Below are 21,993 nucleotides of genomic sequence, written 5' to 3'. Positions count from 1 at the left end.
AGTGTGCAAGATTTCCCAAAGTTGAGCATCTTGTGTGGTTCTATTTATTTCTTTCGCTCAGAATACTGTCATCTCTGGTAGACAAGCCATCCACTCCTCCCAAAGGGTAAGGCCTCCCATGGGGAGTCAACAAAGCCTAACACATCAAGTTGAGGCAGGACCAAGCTCCTCCACCCTGCCTCAAGGCTGAGTAAGGCATCCCACCATATTGAATAGGGTCCAAAAAGCTAGCTCATGCACCAAGGATAGATTCTGGTCCCACTACCAGGGTCCCCTCAGATAGACCACACTATACAACTGTCTTCCACATGCAGAGTGCCTGGTTCAGTTCCATGCAGGCTCCACAGCTGTCAATCTAGACTTTGTGAGCTCCCAGGAGCTTGGTTCAGAAGTCTCTGAAATTTAAAAAAGGCTAGGAAAAATGAGTGATATTTCAAATGTCAAAATGACAGAAAAATTTACATAGATACATATAGTGTCATATATCAATTTGTGGATTTCATTGGTTAGGCAATAAAGAAACTGCTTGGCCCTCATAGGTTAAAACATAGGTGGGTGGAGTAAACAGAACAGAATGCTGGGAGGAAGAGGAAGTGAGCTCAGAGTCGACAGCTCTACACACGTGATGAAGCTCTGACCCAGGATGGACGTAGGCTAGAATCTTCCTGGTAAGTGCACCTAGCAGTGCTATGAAGATGATTAGAAATGGGCTAAATTAATATGTGAGCCGGGCCGTGGTGGCGCACGCCATTAATCCCAGCTCTCGGGAGGCAGAGGCAGGTGGATCTCTGTGAGTTCGAGACCAGCCTGGTCTACAAGAGCTAGTTCCAGGACAGGCTCCAAAACCACAGAGAAACCCTGTCTCGAAAAACCAAAAAAAAAAAAAAAAAATCAATATGTGAGAATTAGCCTAGAAGAGGCTAGATAGAAATGGGCCAAGCAGTGTTTAAAATAATACAGTTTGTGTGTTGTTATTTCGGAGCATAAGCTAGCCAGGCGGCCAGGGTGCTGGGGATGCAGCCCCACCGCAGCTATTACAACAGATACAAAAACAAACAAATGAACAAAACAAAAATAGGGAATCATGGCCAAGCAGAGAAAGGAAGGGATACTTTATAGATTAAAGCATCGCAAATGTATGAGCTTCTTCAGCAAGAGTTTTCAGAATTATCCTAAAGATGCTTGGTCAACTACTAGGAACTAATGAGCCGATGGACGCCCCAGATGGGCAGGTAGAGGGACACAGGAAGGCGACACACAAGCAAAATCATTTGCTAACAAGGACGTGAAATATGTGCATAGAACCTAACAGTTTTGGGGAATGAAAAACCACAACAACAGCAATGAAACGTTCACTGGGGGTCAAGGGAACTTGGTATTTTTCAAAACTGTAAGCAAAACAAACTTCTTTTCATGAAAGCAAAAGATGGAATGTTTGTGAAGAGAACAAGGATGGAAGAAAATAGGGGAAACTGTTGAAGGTGACAGGGTGTCAGTGGATCAGAGCATGGTACACACACGTGTGAACATGTCACAAGGAAAATTGTTTGGCTGTAGACCTACTGCCTTCTAATAAAAAGTGGAAGAAAATGATAAGTCGCATTTCTTTACAGATATTCTGCTCTCAGTATTTTGTAACTGCAGCAAATGGACTCATACAGATGATGTCTCAAAACTGTGGAAAATTCATTTCAACTTAAAATATTGCAGTCAGCAAAATTATTCTGCAAAAATGAAGAAGAAACTGAGACCTTCCGAAATATTCAAAACGTGAAAGAGGTTTATTAGCACAAGAGACAACCCAGAGGTCTTCATTTCAAAAAGAAAGGACAGTAAGGAGAAAAACACAGTCATACAATGTTTCCAGCACACACAACAGCACAGGCTACTTTAATACTGGTACGTAGATTTTAAGTGACAAGCACACACAGAAAACAGGTATACTTGTATGACAATGTGTATATAATACTTAAAAGTGTCAAACATAACTGTTCAGGTGGATGCTTCACCCCAGCCTCTGGCATCCATATACCCAAAGAGTCTGGAATGTTCGGGAAGAAGCTCCACCCCAAGCCCCCACCCCACCCCACCCCTGGCTCTCTCCAAACCCTGCTGCATCTCAGAAAGCTGCCCAAATGATAATCCCTCCCCCAGAGATGCTCAAGACCACTCCCACAGGGTATTAAGCTGCCCCCCAGAAAACAGATGGTCATAGGTCCAGCTGCCATCATCGTGAACCCAGGAATACCTACTTACAATCCTGCATGCACACCCCAGGGGCCACAGCGAGCCCTGAGACAGCTCAGAATGAATGCAGCCCTCCGTCCACATAATCAAAAACTTACTATAAACATGCTGAGATATTTTGTGCTTGAGTTTTGTTTTGTTTTGACTCAGGCGTGTATTTCTCAAGAGTGAACTTTATGGATGGCAGCATCCTGTCGCTGTGTGAAAAAGTTGGCATGTCTATCTGAATATTTGGTCCTCAGTGGCAATACTGAGGGGGCAGGATGTTAAAGAAGAGGCCGGGTAGGAAGTCCTTCCTGGCTCCAGTCTTGACTCTAGCTTCCTGTTTTGCCATATGATCTTCCTCTCACCCTTGCTTCTTCCTGCGTCTTCCCACTTCTTCTCTCCTCTTAGGTAAAATTCACTCTATCCTGGGGTTAATTTTGGGCTGCACCAACCAACCTGTCCAAAAAGGCACTGGGGAAAACAACTTACAACAGTATAACCCCGTGTGTACTGGCTAGGTTTTGTGAAACTTTTTTTTTTGTATTTTTTTTTTTTTTTTGGTTTTTCGAGACAGGGTTTCTCTCTGGCTTTGGAGCCTGTCCCGGAACTAGCTCTGTAGACCAGGCTGGCCTCGAACTCCCAGAGATCCGCCTGCCTCTGCCTCCTGAGTGCTGGGATTAAAGGTATGCACCACCATGGAACGGAAGAGTCTTTTGGGAAGAGGAAACATCAATTGAGAAAATATCTCCATAAGACTGGACTGGCAGGCCAGGCAGTGGTGGCGCACACATTTAATCCCAGCACTCGGGAGGCAGAGCACTCGGGAGGCAGAGCACTCGGGAGGCAGAGGCAGGCGGATCTTTGGGAGTTCGAGGCCAGCCTGGTCTACAAGAGCTAGTTCCGGGACAGGCACCAAAGCTACAGAGAAACCCTGTCTCGAAAAACAAAACAAAACAAAACAAAACAAAAAAAGATTGGACTGGCAGGAAGTCTATGCGACATTCTCTTTACTAATGATTGATATAGTAGGGCCCAGCACACCGTGGGTTGGTGCCACCTGTGAGCAGGTGGTCCTGGGTTACTTAAAAAAGCAAATGGAAGAAGCGATAAACAGCAAGCCATTCAGCAGCATTCCTCCACGGTCCCTGCTTCCCCTCCTGCCTCTAGGTTCCTGCCTTAAGATCTTCCTGCCTACCTTGCCTTCATGGTGGACACGTGAGGTTGCTAAACCACTTCCTCTGCAAGCAGCTGCTTTTGGTCATGGTCGTTATCACAGCTATAGAAGGTAAACTAAGACCCGGTCCTATAGAATGTTCTCTAATAAGAATGACCTAGATGATTCATTGGGCGCCATTCTGTTGAGAGTGGCGGGCTGCTTCCCGCCACCAGGCTAGCTTTACAAGGAACAGCGGCAGGCTGCTGCATCCCGCCACCCAGCTAGCTTTACCCCTGAAATAATTACATGGAAACTGTATTCATTTAAACAGTGCTTGGCCCATTAGCTCTAGCCCTTACTGGCTAATTCTGATATCCCGATCAACCCATCTCTAATAAACTGTGTAGCACCGGTCTTACTGGGAAAGATTCACCATGTCTGACCTAGCGGCTTGCTTCATCATGTGCGTCTGCCCGGGAGAGCGGAACATGGCCTCTCAGCTCACTTCCTCTTCCTCCCAGCATTTTGTTCTGTTTACTCCACACACCTATGTTCTAACCAATAAAATGGGCCAAGGCAGTTTCTTTATTTTTTAACCAATGACCTTCCTCCATCATTTCCCCTTTTTCTGTTAAAAAAAAAGGAAGGCTTTAACTTTAACATAGCAAAATTACATATAACAAAACAGTTATCAAGTAAAAATTACAATATTTATATCTATTTTATCTTTATCGTAACTAAGGAAAATTATAACTATAACTAACTATTCTTCAACTCCATCAAAGACTCCAGAAAGATACAACATTACCTAAGCAAACAAGAAATAAGCAACTTTTAAACTCTAGAAATGACAGAGACATCTCGCTGCCTGTACAGTCACCCAAAGTTCCTCTGTACCTTTGGGGCATCCATCTTTGGTCTACAGGCCCATGGTATCCAGCAGACATTTCCATGAAGCAGGAAAATTCAAAGGCAGTTCAGTTACTATATGCTGTGTCCTGCAGAATGTCTCACAGACTCTTTCATGAATCAGGAACCCCGAAAGATCATCTCACCCTTTAGGCAAGTTCAGTAGTCCTCTCTCTGCGGATTCTCTGTGTCCATTTTATGCAACAGTCCAGGCAAGAGCAGTTTCTTGCCCAAATGGCTATCAAACTCCATAAGGATCCTCTTCGATGCCCATTTTCCTCTCGAAGTAGATTGGTGCTGCCAGGAGCAGAGTGTCTCATTGTCATGAAAAGCCCTAAGTTATTAAAACATTTAAAATGCCATATTCATAATCTTTGAAAGATATGAAGAATGTCTATCTAAAATATATCTATGTACATCTAGAAAATCTAACTAACATGACTACAAACTTGACTATTATTAATGATTATCCATTAACAACCTGTATACATTACATTTTTACATGAACTACATAATTACAATATCTTAATCAATATCAGAAATACATATACATATAACAAGATTGACCTTAAATTTATATCAATAGTCAAATCCATACCAATGCAAATTATGCATATCTCTATTATATCCCCCTTTAAATGTAAAAGAACATTTGTAAGCAATATTTGGGAATATGGGCACAGTTATTTCTCTCCAAACTGCTTCCTGCTGAATGGGGGCCTCGTTAATTAGGTCTTTCATGGTATAACCTGTGTGCTAGTTTCATCTCAGTCGTCAATTGAGTGAAGTAATTTTTTGAGGGTGTTCTCAGCAACCTTTCAGGAGGGCGTAGTCCATCATACCATATTGGGATAGAAGCAATCCACAGGGTTTCATCCTCTGTGAAAACAAAAGAAGAATCTCTTTTCCAAAGTATCGTATCTTAGATCCAAATTCTGAAGTCAAGATATTTTCAAAATATCTATGTTGGATTAGTTCAGTAGCATTTATAAACAAATATCTCTTGGCACCTGTTGCTCCTTCCTCAGCATTCAAACAGTTCAAAGAGAGCATAATAGCATGCAGTATCAAAATTCCCTGTTTATTTTCCATCTTTGTACGGCTTTATTTTAACTCTATTTTGTTTATTTTTACTTTTATTTTATATTCTTTGTATATCTTTGTCCTGGAATAACTCTGTAGACCAGGCTGTCCTTGAACTCTCAGAGATCTGCCTGTCTCTGCCTCTCAGGCATTGGGATTAAAGGTGTATGCTACTACACCTTGAACTCACAGAGTTTGTCTCTGCCTTCTAGGCATTGGGATTAAAGGCGTGTGCTACCACACCTTGAAGTCACAGAGGTCAATCTAGATGACTCGCAGGACTAAGGATTTAAAAGAATAGTTAAAAATGGAAGCAAGGAAGTGACCGTGTTTGAGGAGGTCACAACCTCTTGAATGCCCTGGAAGAGGACAGGAATAAAATCCCAACTGAAGTCCAGGAGAAGACAAGTAAGTGGCTGAATGGAATAATGAGCAGCACAGGAATAGAAAGTTGTAGTCAGTAAAGAGGCATAAATACTGAAGGAAACTCAGGCTGAAATGGAGACAGAACTGAAAAAAAAAATCCCATTTGTTAGGGACACTCAGAGAACAAGGCACCGGGACACCTTCAGGTAAACAGCTTCTATGTGTGAGCATTCAATTTCCGGTGGAGAGAGCTGGACCAGAACCTAACTAGACAGAGATCTGTTTGGTAACAGACTTCAATGGCTACTTTAAACTCATAGGGTGGGTTTAAATGGCTTTCACCTCAAGGAAAGGAGGTCGGCTTGGGGAGTATTCCAAGGTCTCACGTAGCACTTCGGCGGAGACAAACGAAATGGTGGTCTCTTTGCTCTTCCTTCACGGCCTCCTAGAAGGCTGACTAAGCAAAGACGGGACTGCTGGAGAGATGTATCAAGGTTTCTGTACATAGGGCATTGCTCTGCCCTGTGGCTGTGTTCTGGTTTTTGTTGCCCTGGGTCTCAAGGGAGTCTACCTCACGTTGAGAAGGCTCAATGGAAAGCCTTCCTAGGAGAATGGGTCAAGAAGAAGATAGAACGTCAAGACTCGGAGACACAATAGAGCAACTGGAACACTCAAGCAAAGAAAACAATAGGCAAGAATCTGGGGACACCATGAAGCCCAAATTTATGGGTTACAGATAAAGAGGTAGGAGGAGAATCTCAGGAGGAAGCAAATGAACGGGGTATACAGAGAAGGCCCAGGGTGTAGTGCTTATCCTAGGATGGGATCTCCGTGAGCTACTGACTCCGTCAGGCCACAATCTCTTAGCTGTGACCGGCTCTCAAAATTCCATCATCTGTTGAATAGTCCCAGGATTGATCATACATTCCCTTAAAACCATGAAGCGCTGCTAACGTTCGCCGTACACGTCCTCACAGACACGCACAGAGACTTGCTGCACTAATTTCCTAGGTGTTTCTTAATCCAAACAAGCTGACAATCAAGGTTGAGCATCACAACAACATAAAGGTAGCCCAGGAGCACGGGAAATGTTGCACAATATGGCTTATCATCATGAGTATTAAAATAAAAACGCAGTGAGGAAAGCTCCTGGTTTCTAGATCTCCCCGAAGGAGCTTGGAAGTTTCTGGTTCATCTTCACAACACCCATGTGGAAAGCAAACAGCTCTTCTAGGCTGGGCAAGAGAGGTGAGGACACATAGGAAATAAGTAAAGAAACTTTGGAGTTCCGCGTTAAGTGCACAAGGTCACAGGCACCCTGAGACTTTATCACACTTCCCTGACCCTGCACCTCACCGGCACACTCGAGGTCTAATGCTGCAGTTCCTTTACTCGGATCAGTCGTGTCTGGTTGCCTAGAAAAAGGCACTGGCGTTGCACAAGCAAAAACGCGCAACTGGAAGAAGACTCAGTTTAGACGAATCCACGCTGGGAGGTGCGGGGTGTGTTTGCCGGGGAGGCCAGCAGGGGGCGCGGAGCGGGAAGGGCGTTCGGGGCTCCTGAGGCTGGGGTTCGCTGGAGTGAGGGGAATGTGCATGAGCCCGGCGGAAAACGCGCTTGGACCTGGCTGACAGTGCGGTTTGGAAGATAAGGCGAACCCAGTCGTATTCACTCTACATTTTTTTCCACAATGTTGAGAAGGCGGTGACGTCATCGTAACTCAATGCTAACTTGTATTTTGATAGCCTAGCTTCTCGCCGGTTCTGGTGGCGCAGATCGGTAGGATTTGCTGAAGGAGGCAGAGGCAGGTGGATCTGGAGTTCGAGGCCAGCCTGGGCTACACTTTTTTTAAAAAACCGCTCCCCCACAATTTTTTTTTTTTCTCTTGATTGTATTTTTTTCTAACTTCAACACGAAAACAAGTCCACGGGCACACATCATCCCAAACATCCCTACAACTGCCACAATTCTGAGCCTCACTCTGTTCCCACTCCGGCCCCTCTCACCCGCGCCTGCACCCCGTTTGCATCAACCAACTCCTCCAGCCTTTCAGGCATCAGTGCATTTTACAAGCTCTAGCCCACGCAAAGTTGCACCCGCCCATCCCTCGTGTCCTCACCCCTCTCCTGACACGACCCCTTCACTCCAATCCGTGTCCTCAGCCCTCTCGACTCTTAGGCTCCATTTCGCTAGCGCTGCATGAACGAAGCAGCAAGCAGCGGTCGTCCAGATCAGAAACGATCGCTGCAAAGAGTCCGGTTTTTGTTGGTATGTGTTTTAGCAAAAATTCATAGAATGAAGTTATTTGATACTAAAATGGCGGTGGCGTTGAGCCACGCCTGCTACCTACATCAGGTCCAGATTCCCTGCTGCTGGCGGCCTGGAGGGATGGCTCAGCCGTTAAAGGCTAGGCTCACAACCAAAAATATAAGAGTTCGGTTCCCAGCACCCACGGCTGTCCCTCCAGGTACCTTTTTTGTCTTACTCCGCACAAAATTAGAAGTAATATTAAAAAAAGAAAAACTAAATAAAAAAGAGTTTCGTCTCCCTTCATTAAATTGAAATGTTTTTTTACAGACAATTTCTTTTAGCACAAAATTAAAAGTAATATTAAAAAAAGAAAAACTAAATAAAAAAGAGTTTCGTCTCCCTTCATTAAATTGAAATGTTTTTTACAGACAATTTCTTTTAACTCAGTTGACTTTAAGCAATTTAATCAACTCAGTTAACCTGTTTGAAAGCCAGCTTCTAACTAGCACCACTCCCAGCGCTCACACTCAGAGACCCTGAGCCGCACTCTCCCGCTGCTCTGCACCGTCTCGCTTCTGTCTGGCGTTCTTGACATCAACTTCAGGGCTCGCAGTGTGGGGGGCTCGCAGTGCAGCGAACACCCAGCATCCCACACACCCTACGTGTGACCCACGGATCTGTGTTCTGTGACTGTTCTGTTCACTTAGCACGATGACCTCGTTCATTTTCACTGGACTCGGTGCGTTTTCTTCCTCCCCCTGCTTTCGCCGCTCTTGCTGTTGTCACCCCAAGTGTCACCACCTTTCCTAAGGTCCACACCTCCTCCCTTCCTCTTTATCTTCTTCCTCCTCTTCTCTTTGTCTTCCTCCAGCCCTTTTAAAAATAGTTGACAACTCACCCCCACCCCCATCCTCACCTTAAGCCTCTAGGAACAGCATTTCCAATGCCTTTTCTCTTACCCTAGGCTCTTGTGCTGATCTGTCTCCCACTATTCAATAAGGACCTCAGGCATCTCTCCCCAGACACCTGGAGCAAGCCCAGGTACACATTCCGGATGAGGGGGACAACCCTTCTTGTTAGTGGCAGCCAATATGCTTGTCTGCTCTCTGACAGAAGTCCTCCCAAAGCGTCAAGACTGAGTTGGGCTACTGCTCTGGCTCTTTCCCTAAGGTCTGAAATGATGCAGGCTGCCAGCAGGACCCCAGCATCCTTGGTGCTTCTGTTGCTGGAGGGTGGTCCCGGGGCCAGCAGTGGTTCAGCTGTGTAGTGTCATGTGATTGGTGGGGCGAAGCTGTGTGGAGTAAAATCTTCTTGGATATCTCCTGAGAATTATCTGGATTAGCAAGTGGGTAAGGGTTGTAGAAAGACTGAGCAAGGAAAAAAATTCCTAGTTTCCCTGTCTGGCAACTGACCTGGGCAACCTAACTCTTCGGTTTTTCCATGACCAAGCAAAGGGCCCCCTTCAACTGCCTCTGGGAAGGACCAGAGACAGAGCTGGGGTAGAAAAAGCTGCAGGGGCCAAAGGGTAGAAAAAACGGGAGCTCTGTTCACAGAACAGCCAAGGGGGGCGGGACTGGGCAGGACAGGACTAGCAAAGGCTGGTGCGGGGCTGTGATACTCTTTGTCCTAGTCACACTCATTGCCGTAGCCGTGACCATGACCAAAACCAGCCTGGGGAAACTGAGGCAAGAACTGAAGCAGAAACCACAGCGGAACCCTGCTTACTGGGTTGATCTTCATGACCTGTCACGATGCTTTCATATTTACCTAAGGACGATGGGCCCTTCTACCTATCCTCAGTCAAGAAAATGCCCCCATGGGCTTGCACACAGGCTAATCTGAGGAACGCCACTTCTCAGCCGAGCTTCCCTTTTCCAGCTTGGGTCAAGCTGACAAACCTGACCAGCACTCGGGGGTTTCTTCTGGGAATAGGCAGCAGTTACCCCAAACTCCAGCACCTCCTCTTCTTTTGTGACCTGCTGTTTCTTGTTAGGGCCTGTTGGGCAGTCTTTAGGCTGGGACAACAGAAAAAGACGAGGGTTGATTCAGACTTCCCTTTCATCGTATTGGGTAGGATGAAAGCTTGTCAAGCCACGACCCGAAGAAACAAACACTGGTGGCTTTGGTTGGAAGAAAGGACTCCGTTTGGAACTGTCCCGAGTTTTCCTTGAACAAGTGTTCCAGGGTTCTTGGGGATACACTTAACTAAGCAAATGTTTTCATAGCAGGGATTGCTTTTAGTTTTCATGGGCTATGTTCTCAAGATGTGTTTAAATGTCTGGTTTTGAATGGTACAAGAGTTAAATTGTTTAAAATGTATTCCACAGTGGTTGGAAAGATGGCTCAGCAGTTAGGAGCACTGACTGCCCTTCCAGAGGTTCTGAGTTCAATTCCCAGCAACCGTAGAGTGGCTCCCATCAGCCATGAGATTTGGTGCTGTCTTTCAGCCTGCAGGCAAGCATGTAGTCAGAACACAGTTTATATACATAATAAATAAGATGTATTCTGCTGCATCTCACTTCTTGTAATGAACATTATTTTTTGAGATCGTTTATGTTGTTATCTAATGCACGAATGGGTTCTTCTTTGTGTTAAGCAGTATCCCATTGCATTAATACATCCTAATGTTTCTATTGTACTATTAACTAACACCTAATTTTCCAGACTGTTAAAATTTGTGCTTGTGACCATTTTGTTCATACTTTTTGAGCATAATTTATGTTTGGGGACAAATATCATTATGAATAAAATTATTGTGGCATATTTTGATTATGTTTAACATTAGTAGTTATGGTAAGGAGTTTTTAAAAAAAACAAATATTTATTCGTTCATCAGTTATAACATATCACCATGCCAATTAAAAAAGATATTCTGGTCTTTATTCTGGCCAATACAGAAGACATTTGGCTGTCTCCGGAGGGAATTTTCCTTGTTCCCAATTTTTTAAAAACATCCTTTAATTTGCTGTTGTTGTGTGTATGATGGGAGGGAAACGCATGGCATGGCATGTGCCTGTCTAGATGCACAAGTGATGTCAGAGTTAACTTTGTGGAGTTCTTCACTCTACCTTTGTGTGTCCTGGGGACTGAACTCAGACTGCCAGGCTCGCACAGGCAGCCCCTTTATCTGCGGAACCATCTTACAGACCTCTTTAAATATTTACCTGGAACGCTGCACACTCGCAAGGCCATCCATGCTGTTGTGGGAGAGGGGCTTTGCTCTCTGCTGGTACTGTCCATTCTCTTTCAGGGGTATAGCACAATACGCCTCTCTGGAATATCGCATACATTTTATTTCTCCACACGCATTGTATGCTGCTCCTCTCCCATCTGTTGTTCTTATTTCTTTATTATACTCTATCACACTGCTGATAGGAATGTCATTCCTATTTGCTTATCATAAACTATAGTGCAATGAGAACCCTCAAATGGTTCTGTGTCTGGTCCTGAGACAGGTCGGGGCTCTGTCTACAGCTGTGCCTGGTCCCCTATCTCCACAAACCCCTCACCTTCTATCAAGTGTCAGAGTCACACCAGAATTGCCAAATCTGGAGACTAGACCATTAAATATTCCTCAAAATTAAAATACCCCAACAGTAAAAGATACCAAAGTGAATAGTGTGCATTTAGAGCTTTGATATTTTATGATTGACACCTACTATTAATTGTTCAAGGACATTGATATTTTTTCTTCCCCAAGTCTTCTCCACCGTTCATTTGATGCAGGAAATTCTTTACAGACAGTGCAGCTTTTCTTGGTTTACAACTTTTTTAAAAAAAATAAAATCTTCCATGGCTACTTCAGACAGCGTAATGAATGGGTTCAGCGTGACTTGTGATAGAAGTACTTGCCGAGTAACCCGGATGGCTCGCACCCACCCCCAGACTGCCAGATTGCTATGAAGAACACATCGTAATGGAAGTCGGCGGGATTTCATGACTGAAACCCGCCGCCAAGAATTGTGTGTTTCCTTTAGCTTTCGAGTAACAGGTTACTTCAGGCTTGAGGGAGGGCTTCCCCTTCCCCTCGCCCTGCAGAACCAGCTTCTGTCGTAAATACCCCGTAAGTCACACAATGTCATTCTAGAGCTGTGAGCCTCTTTTCTTGTTCTTGGGCATTTTAGGGTCCACGGTTATAAAGTGAGACTGGGTTTCTCCCGTAAATGGGCAGGGACACCCGAGAAGAAATGCCCCTGGGGTGAGTCCTGGACAGTTTTCCCATAGGCACACAAACCTGACCCCAAACACAAATCTCACTACCCAGCATAGAGAAGGGTTTTCAAGAGAGTGGGAGAAAGACTCCAGGAAGGAAGTCACGTTTGGGGATAAGTCAGCAGTTGGTGCTCTATAGCTGTTTTCAGATTTGCTAATTCTGGAAACAATTCGGCTTTCAAGTACTTAAAAAATGAGAAGTGTCTGCTACGTTCAAATCATTTTGTATCCTCGCTCCAAACTATGATGAGTCCTAGGCAATGGAACCAAAGGCCACAAATGCACCACACGTCTCCAGTGCCATTTAAAGGCATCTAAGAAAAGAAATGGCGAGACTGATAGTTTCCCAAGAGGTTTATGAGCTATTCCAAATTAAAAATAAATTGTTCGTGTCATCAGGGAATTCGGGGTTCCCTGCTGGGGTCCTTCATCTCACTAATAAAAGAATTAGGACGGACTCAAAGCGAAGCTCCGGGCCAGTTTTATTAGAGCCTAAATGAGAAATCTCAGAGCAGGTGAGCTCTCAGCTGCAGCAGGGAGGAGGGAGAAAGAGGAAAAGCCACGCCCTGTGGGTTAAGCCAGCACGGAGGTCAGCCACATGGTGGGCAAGTAGCCATTTGGGAGGGGCCTTCAGAGAACGAGTGAAGCCTGTGGTGATTTGGATGAGAAATGCACCCCCATCTGCTGGCATGTTCGAACGCTTGGCGCCCCAGGATGGTGCTGTTTAGGGAGATTATGGAGCCCTCAGGAGGCCAAGCCAGCCTTGTGACATCAGGGAAAATCTTCGAATGTATTAATGAATCAGTAAGTATCAGTGAATCAGGAGCTAAGAATGGCATCAGACAGCATTAAGGAAATTAGGGAAAGAGATTTTCCCGGGTTTTTGCAATCTGCCTATCTGATGTTTCCACCGAAGGTTTTTTTTTTTTTTCTTTTTTTTAATAATTTTTTTATTAAGAAAAGAAGAAAAAAAAACATAAACAAAAAACAAGTTTCCACCTCCTCCCAGCCTCCCATTTCCCTCCCCCTCCTCCCACCCTTCTCCCCCTCCTCCCACCCTTCTACCCCTCCCCCCACTCCTCTCCCCCTCCCTCTCCAGTCCACAGAGCAGTCCAGGTTCCCTGCCCTGTGGTAAGTCCTAGGTCCTCCCCCCTCCGTCCATATCTAGGAAGGTGAACATCCAAACTGGCTAGGCTTCCACAAAGCCAGCACATTAAGTAGGATCAAAACCCCGTGCCATTGTCCTTGGCGTCTCATCAGCCCTCATTGTTCGCCATGTTCAGAGAGTCCGGTTTTATCCCATGCTTTTTCGGTCACAGTCCAGCTGGCCTTGGTGAGCTCCCAGTAGATCAGCTCCACTGTCTCAGTGGGTGGGTGCACGCCTCGTGGTCCCGACTTCTTTGCTCATGTTCTCCCTCCTTCTGCTCCTCATTGGGACCTTGGGAGCTCAGTCCAGTGCTCCAGTGTGGGTCTCTCTCTCTGTCTCCATCCATCACCAGATGAAGGTTCTATGATGATATGCAAGATATTCGTCAGTATTGCTCTCGGATAGGGTCATTTCAGGTTCCCAATCCTCAGCTACCCAAGGAACTAACTGGGAACCTCATGTTGGGCACTTGGGAGCCCCTCTAGGGTCAAATCTCTTGCTCACCCTAAAGTGGTTCCCTTAACTAAGAATTGTGTTTCCGTGCTCCCCTATCCACCTTTCCTTTATCCCAATTCTCCTGATTCCCCAAATCCCCCCTCCTTCCCTTCTACCTTTTCTCTCCCCATCTCCCCTTACCCCCATCCCACCCCACCCCCAAGATCCTAATTTTCTCCCCGGCAATTGGGTCTACTTCCCTTAGCCAAGAGGATAACTATATGTTTTTCCTTGGGTTCACCTTCTTACTTAGCTTCTTTAGGTTCACCTATTGTAGACTCCGTGGCGCTAATTTATGGCTAGAAACCAATTATGAGCGAGTACATCCCATGTTCATCTTTTTGGGTCTGGGACACCTCACTCAGGATAGTGTTTTCTATTTCCATCCATTTGCCTGCAAAATTCGAGAAGCAACCACCGAAGGTTTTTTAAAACGCCTTTGTTTACAACTTTATTTTGTTGTATAACCAACTATAGAACCTTCCTGAAATTTCTCTGTTGGATCATGTGTTGGTTAGCTTTATGTCAACCTCACACAAACTAAAGTATTCTGAGAAAAGGGAACCTCAATTAGGAAAATGCCTTCCTAAGATCAGGCTGTAGGCAAATCTGCAGGACATTTTCTTAATTAATAATTGATGTGGAGGGCCCAGCCCATGGTGGGTGGTGCCATCCCTGGGCTGGTGGTCCTGGGTTCTATAAGACAGCAGGCTGAGCAGGTCATGGTGAGCAAGCCAGGAAGCAGCTCCCCTCCCACCATGGCCGCTGCATCAACTCCTGCTCCAGGTTCCTGCCCTGCTTGACTTCTTGTCCTGGCTACTTTCAACAATAAACGGTGCTGTAGAATTGTGAGTCAAATAGATCCTTTCCTTCCCAACTGAGTTTTGGTCATGGTGTTTTATCACAGCAATGGTAACTCTAACCATGACAAACCAGTTGTGTGACAGCCTGAATCAGTGGTGTTGATGAGATACGCAATATAAGATTCCCTCCCTCCGTGCAGTTGCTTACAGAACCCCGCCGATTGCCTGCTTGTTTCTGATACAAGCCAGAAAGCACAACATTGCCTTCCTTTTTAACTCCCATTTTCAGACTGTCCAAAATTCTAACTCTGCTTGCCCCAGCACGGGGACGTTCTTATTTTCTCTGAGACCAAACTGTAACTTGTAATGCAGGGCATTCCAAGTCATCAGCTAGATCCCCTATTGACCACACCAACCTGGCTTTACTCTCTGTCTTGTATCATTTCTATTGCTGTGTAAAGACTCTGTGATCAAGGCAGATGATAGAAGAAAGAGCTTATTTGGTTCTTACAGTTTCAGCAGCTGAGTCCATGACCATCAGGGTGGGGAGAATGGCAGCAGACAGACAGGCATGGAGTCAGAGTAGTAGCTGAGAGCCTTCATGTTGAGACAACAACCACAACCATAAGGTAGAGAGAGGCAGAGCTAACTAAGAAATGGCAAGAACTCAAAGTTCACCTCCAGAGACAGGCTTCCCCCAACAAGGCCACACCTCCCAATCTTTCCCAAGCAGTTCTACCAAGTACGGATAGAGTATTCTAACATATGAGCCTGTAGGGGCATTCTCGTTCAAAGCACCACAGGAACTGAACAGTAAAGTCTCTGTGATGCCTGCTTCCGTGGCAACGTGACACAAGCTATACTCAACTGGGAAAAGGGAGCCGCAAAGAGGAAACGTCTCCCACCATGCCCATCTATGAGCCTGTGCAGGCATTCTCGTTCACACCGCCACACCTGCTGTTGCAGTCTCACTGGACTCTGCACGACTCTGCTAGGCAGGAGGAGTAGCCCCTTTCCTGCTGGTCTGGCAGAGGGACTTCAGTAACCACTGACTGAAGTCAAGGCTGTGGTTGGTCCAGAACACAAGCCTCAGTAGTTGTGATTGGTGCTCAAAGTCGAGGCTGTAACTGACCAATCTGTGGCATTTGGTTCAAACACCCCTTCTTGAGCTGTGCAGGAAGGATGGACGCTTGGGTTCAGTGACCCAGTTGCAGGGAGACCCCCTCCTGTAATGCCTCCCCTCTCTTGCTGCAACATCAGTTCTCAGAAAAAGGCGTCCCTAGGGGTGGTCTGTTCTTGTCTTCTCTAAGCAGTTCAGGCTGAACTGGTAACACCGGGGAAGTAGCAGCAGGGGCAGCTGAGAGCAGAGGCAACAGCACCAGCCACAGAACAACAGAGGCAGGGACAGCTGAGTGTAGGAACAGGTGCATCCCAGTTCAGCTTAGAGAAGCAGGAAGTTTACTGTGGCTCTCAAGGGACACTGGCTTTTTGTTTTGTCTTGTTTTTGTTTTTGCATTTTTATTTATTTGGGTTTTTGAGAAAGGGTTTCTCTGTAGCTTGGGGCCTGTCCTGGAACTAGCTCTGTTGACCAGGCTGGCTTCGAGCTCACAGAGATCCACCTGCCTCTGCCTCCCAGGTGCTGGGATTAAAGGAGTGCACCACCACCGCCTGGCTTTCAAGGGACACTGTTGACTCTCGGGTTCATGGAGGACAGAGAAGTCCTGGACACAAATGAGGGTGATGACTCACAAAAACTTTAAATAAGACAAAAATAGCAAAACATCACAAAAATTATCGTCCCAGGTTACCTCTTTCTCACTGCCCTTGTCCCCTCTGCTTTTGACAGCCTCATGTGGTAGAGAAACTGGGTCATTGAGGACACTAAAGTACAGTGTATTACGAGGCAAAAGGCCACATTCAATATGACCCTGGAAGCCTGGCAGTTGTTTAAATTCATACATATGTAGTTAGCCACAAGAGCAATGGCCCCACAGACATCCTTGTCTCACCCCCGTCCTGTACACAGGGTACCTTACACCGCGAAACGGGCTTTTCAGATGCAACTGAAGAAGAATTTGAGATCAAAAGGTTTTCCTGCATCAAGTAGGTGGTCTAACCTGACCATGGGGTTCCTCAGCAGAGAAGACGGGGCATCAGAGACAAAGTTAAAGATGCTACACTGTTGTCTCTGAAGATGGAGGACAGGGCCCTTGCCATGGAAAGCAGGTGGTCTGTAGAGACTGTTAGGCCAAGGAAGAATTTGCCCTTAATTCTCCAGAAGGAATTTGCCCCACTGTAAATTTTAGTCTAATAAGATCTCTCCTGAATCTCTGGCCTTCAGAACTGTAATAGAGATTCATGTTGCTGCTGTTCTAAGCTTATTTATTTAGATAATTTATTTTATATTCATATGCATGTATGTATACCTGGTGCCTGTAGGATTCAGAAGACGGCACTGGAGCCCCTGGAACTTGAGTTAGGGATGGTTATGGGCTTCCATGGGGTGCTGGAAACAGTGCTCTTAATTGCTGAGCCATCTCTTCTGCCCCTCAGAGGGGTTTTGTTTTTAAGTTAGAGCACTAATATAAAACTGGGTTTGTTTTGCTGCCATGGTTTTCTTTTAGATACAGAGTCTCTCTATGTAGCCCTAGCTTGGTGTGGGAAGTCCTTCTGTATATGTGTTGCTTTTATTGGTTGATGAATAAAGAAACTGCTTTGGACCTATAGCAGGGCAGAACAGAGCTAGGCAGGGAAAACTAAACTGAATTCTGGGAGAAAGGAGGCAGAGTCAAGGAGAAGCCATGGAGCCGGCAGAGGAGAAAGACGCAAGCTGCCAGTTGGAACCTTGCCAGTAGGCCACGAGCCTACAGAAATGGGTTAATTTAATATGTCAGAGCTTGCTAGGAATACACTAGAGTCATTGGCCAAGCAGGGTTTCAAATAATATAGTTTCTGTGTAATTATTTTGGGAGGCTGAGCAGCCGGGAACTAACTAGTGGCCTTATACAACACTGGCTGGCCTACGACTTGATGTGTAGACCAGGTTAGCCTCAAATTTGCATAGAATTCTGCCTTTCAGAAGCTGAGATTAAAGGTACCCAGCCTATAAACTTTTATATTAGGGCATTGCACGTCTCCTGAAAGTTATCCAATAACTGCATCTAAACAATGCTGGTCACAGCAAACGCTGTGACCATGTGGCTATCTGGGCACTGTGGCTCACTGCTGCTGCCCCATAGGATAGAGACATACTGTTAATCACGAGCCAGAACAGTAAACTCACGTTCATTTCATTTCCTTCAACTAGTGGTGAATTCCAGTGACTGTGAGAAGAGGGTTTGAACAGCTGTGACCTGTAGGGGGCAGCAGCGTCACTCGGAGGTTGCAGTCCAGTGAAGACCATTGCTGCTCCTTTCATTTTCATCTCCATAATACATCAGCGGAAGAACAAGACATGAAGAACAAGACATGACACGCTTACTGAGATCGAAGAGACACATTCATGCATAAGCTTGCCAGCAAAACTGCCATCTTTTAACCCATTTTGCATAGGGAGAAATCCTGTGACAGGGGCTACAAAACTTTTCAAGTTACTGGATTATGAAGAGTCCATGGGAAATCCTTCACTGTGACTATGGGCTCAGAAAGACTCACTTTTCCTCCCATTTTAGACCTGTCTCTCCAACCAACACAGCTGACAGAAACACACAGAGACTCACAAGGAGAGATTAATAGTCATACAGAGAGATATAGTAAAGCCAAGCAGGATGGCCATCATGCATTCAAACATCTGAACACACCAGGGTGTCTCGCATGGATCCCAGACCCAGGATCTGTGATCACATTGGATCCTTCCCCTCCCCCATCGTGTCCTAACCAGGTCAAACTTACCCCCAGACGTATCCAGACCAGTCATCAGGGTGCCTCTGAACTCTAGGCACCAATTAGTTAGAGAGGATTTTCTTGGGGCCCTGGAACATCCTCAGGTGTGAACCCTCTATGAATCCTTTTCAGTTGGCATACCCTTAACCACTCCAGGGACTCCTGAGGCCCAAAAGTATCTTAGTCCAGTCTCTGAAGATCTCAGTGGGCCATCCAAAATGTTATAGGGAGTCCTCCAGAGACGATCATTCAGAAATAGCTTATAGGAAATTGAAAGTCTTTATTTCAGCTGGCTAAAACTACATTCAGGTATTTGGGTCCCAAGTACAGCCCAAAGTGTCCAGAGCACAGAGTTTTTGAAGGTGGAAACCACGTCATAGCACCGTGTTCAACAGCTGTAGTCGGGGGTTTCCCTGCTGGTGGGCGTGCAGACTGATACAGCCAGTGTGGAGGTCCCGCAGAAAAGTATAGTAAACATGGCTCGTGGCTCAGCGATGCCACTCTTTCCACACTACGGAAAGCACTCCACACTCTATCACAGACACACGTGCACATCTGTGTTTATTGCTCCCTTATTTACAGCAGCAACAAAATGTACCTAACCTAGATACCCATCAACTAACAGATAATGAAGTGTGTTACATGTACAAAACAGAATGCTGTGCAGCCATAAAGAAGAATGAAATCTACAGGAAAGTGGGTGGCCTGGGAAAGTGTAATGTTAAGTGAGGTCACCCAAACTCAGAAAGAGAGAGACCCATGTTGTCTGTCACACGCAGTCCCAGTGTGGACAGCCGTGAGTGAGGGCACAGTGTAACATCTAGACAGGAGATCAAGGAAGGGTGACGTAAGATGACAAGGCAGGATGAAGCAAAGGCCCAAAGTCATGAACAAAAATTACAAAAAGAACTGATTTTCTAGTTTCAACTCTTCTATGGTTTTTCTTTTTGTGTGTGGTAGCTGAGTGCATAAAAAATTGCCCGACAGTGAGTGAAATCGAAAAACCATAACCAAAGCTCCATGGCTTCTGACTGTGGAAGTTCAGGGAGATGCACCGGGTTTGGGACTTGACAGGTGTTGGAGTGGCTATGCTAACGGAGCAGTGTGATGTGTTCATCTGTGAGTCTCTCACAATAGAGTGGTGTGTGTGTGTGTGTGTGTGTGTGTGTGTGTGTGTGTGCATGTCTGTGAAGAAGCTCTGAGTACAACAAGGTTTCAATGGAGAGTTTCGAAGCTTTTATACCTTCACCTTTTTCTTCCTTCAGCAGGCCAGGACAAATGTCAGCTGCTCTTTGGAAGTCCCAGTGATTTGATTAGAAATATCAAATACTAGAAATGGCTCCCACTTAATTTTAGAGGAGGAGAATTTGCTGTAGCTGCTCCTCCCAGTTCTCACACCCAGTACAACGAGGCTTCACTGAAAGGAAAATAAAAAAATGCAACAGGCAGTGAGAGCTGCTGTCGTGTCTCTTCGCCTGGCTCCGAGGAGCTAAGGGATAGTTTAGGTTCCACTGACCAAGACTTGCAGGCCATGTTTGTCCTGTTTAGATTGACGTGCTTAAAATTGGTCTCATAAAACAATACCGTGGTACGTTTACACCAGCTATGGCAGAAAAGCTGTATGAGATTTTAATCACATAAAATTCAGAACTGTCCACAACTAAAAGCTTAGGAAGCACGTAATCTGGAACTTTCTATTTAATATCTTCAGACCATGGTTGAAGATGTTAACATAAGCCACGGGCCATGGGCATTCTGTACCCCTTCCCCAACAGTATCACCCTTCAGTGCCCTCACTTCCCTTTTAACTGCTGCAGTAGCTTCTGTGAGGTTCCTCCTTTGAGATTTCATGCCGTGAATTGTTCCCCCAGGTGGACATGTCTCCTGCATCTCTCTAGAGAGATGCTTCTTCCCAGGGATGCTGAGCCTGGCCTCCTGTGCACACCACAGCCTGTGTTGTTCCTTCACTGCATCTTCCTGCTAGACCCTAAGTTCCCAGAGAACAGGAATTTCCAGTGCGTTCTCTCTGCCCTTCCCACAGTGCCTGGCTCACAGTGCTCAGTAAGTGTAACTGACAGTGTGGATGTGGACAGAATGCTGCAGGATCTGGAGAATGTCACTCACCTGACAATGACAGAGCCACAGAAAGTGCAATCACAGCTGCAGTGAGGACGATGATCACTGCACAGCAGCAGTGAAGCCCAGCAGGAGACACCGGGGAGACGATTCTGAGACATTGTCCTTGGAGATTTTTTAACTTGAAACTATAAATATGAGAACATCATTTCAAAAATCTTTCAGGGAAAAGATAAATTCACCCAGAATCAACCGTAGATTTGGCTTGTACTCCCCTGCTGGAAACCCCCTTCTTCACAGAAGGTCCTGGTCCATAAATGATGTCCTCTGCTCCCAGAAAGGTAGAGGAAAGGGAAAGAGGTAGAGTTTTTCCTACAGAACCTTCTAGTTATTGTTTTAAGAGAAGAAACAAAAAGAGTAAAGATCAAGATAGAATAACAACAAAGTATCTACAGATTTAGTTCCATAAGAATAGACCTGCTTAGGACTGAGGGGACCATAATGATAAAAAGAAAAAAATATCAATGTCCCAGGTGTGGCAGCGGGAGGTGGAGGCAGGAGAGCAGGGGTTCAAGGCCTGTCTTGGCTCAGTAGCGAGTTTGAAGCAGAAATGGACTACATTAGACTCTAGTCTATCTATCTACCTATTTATCCAACTAACTAAATTACAATGAACTAACTGAATGTAACAACGTAGTAACAGAACAAGAAAATAAAAAAGGAGCATTTCAGTAAAATCAGCAAAGCACGCACAAAATTCACTGTAAATCTACAGCAAGAACTCTCAGCACATAAGGAATTGAGGAACTTCCTCAACCTAACAAGAGGTAACTATGGTAAACCCAAACAAAAGGACAGCCAACATGAATGCTCTCCCCTAGAGACCCAGAGCAAGGCGAGGATGTCTGCTCACCATTCTAGGATGACTCTGGGAGTCCTAGCCAGGGCAATAGAGCAAGAAAAAGAAATAACAGTCAAATCTCACGGAGATAAAAGTGTTGATATTCAAACAACATGAATATGTATGCATACAAATTCCTAAGGAGTCTATTTTAAAAGATTCTAAAGTCATGAATGAGTTTACAATGTGGCAGGGCACAATGTCAGTGCATAAAATAATTTGCGCTTCCATACACTAGCAATTGTCAAGTGAAACAAATGTGTAAGGATTGCAGCTCTCACAGTACTGCCGAACACAGTTGTACATTCAATGGAACAAGCTCACAGTCAGTTGCTGGAAGAGCAACAAGCCCCCTTAACCTCTGAGCCATCTCTCCAGTGCCTAGCGGTAGGCTCTAAAAGATCTCAAAACATTGTATGTACAATTTCTTTTGAGATAGAGAAAAAACACCTGCCAGTCGTCTATTGTTTATCTTTTTATT

This window comes from Microtus oregoni, unplaced genomic scaffold (assembly GCF_018167655.1).
Source record: "Microtus oregoni isolate MIOR12 unplaced genomic scaffold, Mior012 000002F_ref0000024, whole genome shotgun sequence".
NCBI classification, from domain to species: Eukaryota; Metazoa; Chordata; class Mammalia; order Rodentia; family Cricetidae; genus Microtus; species Microtus oregoni.
This window is presented reverse-complemented; position numbering follows the sequence as displayed.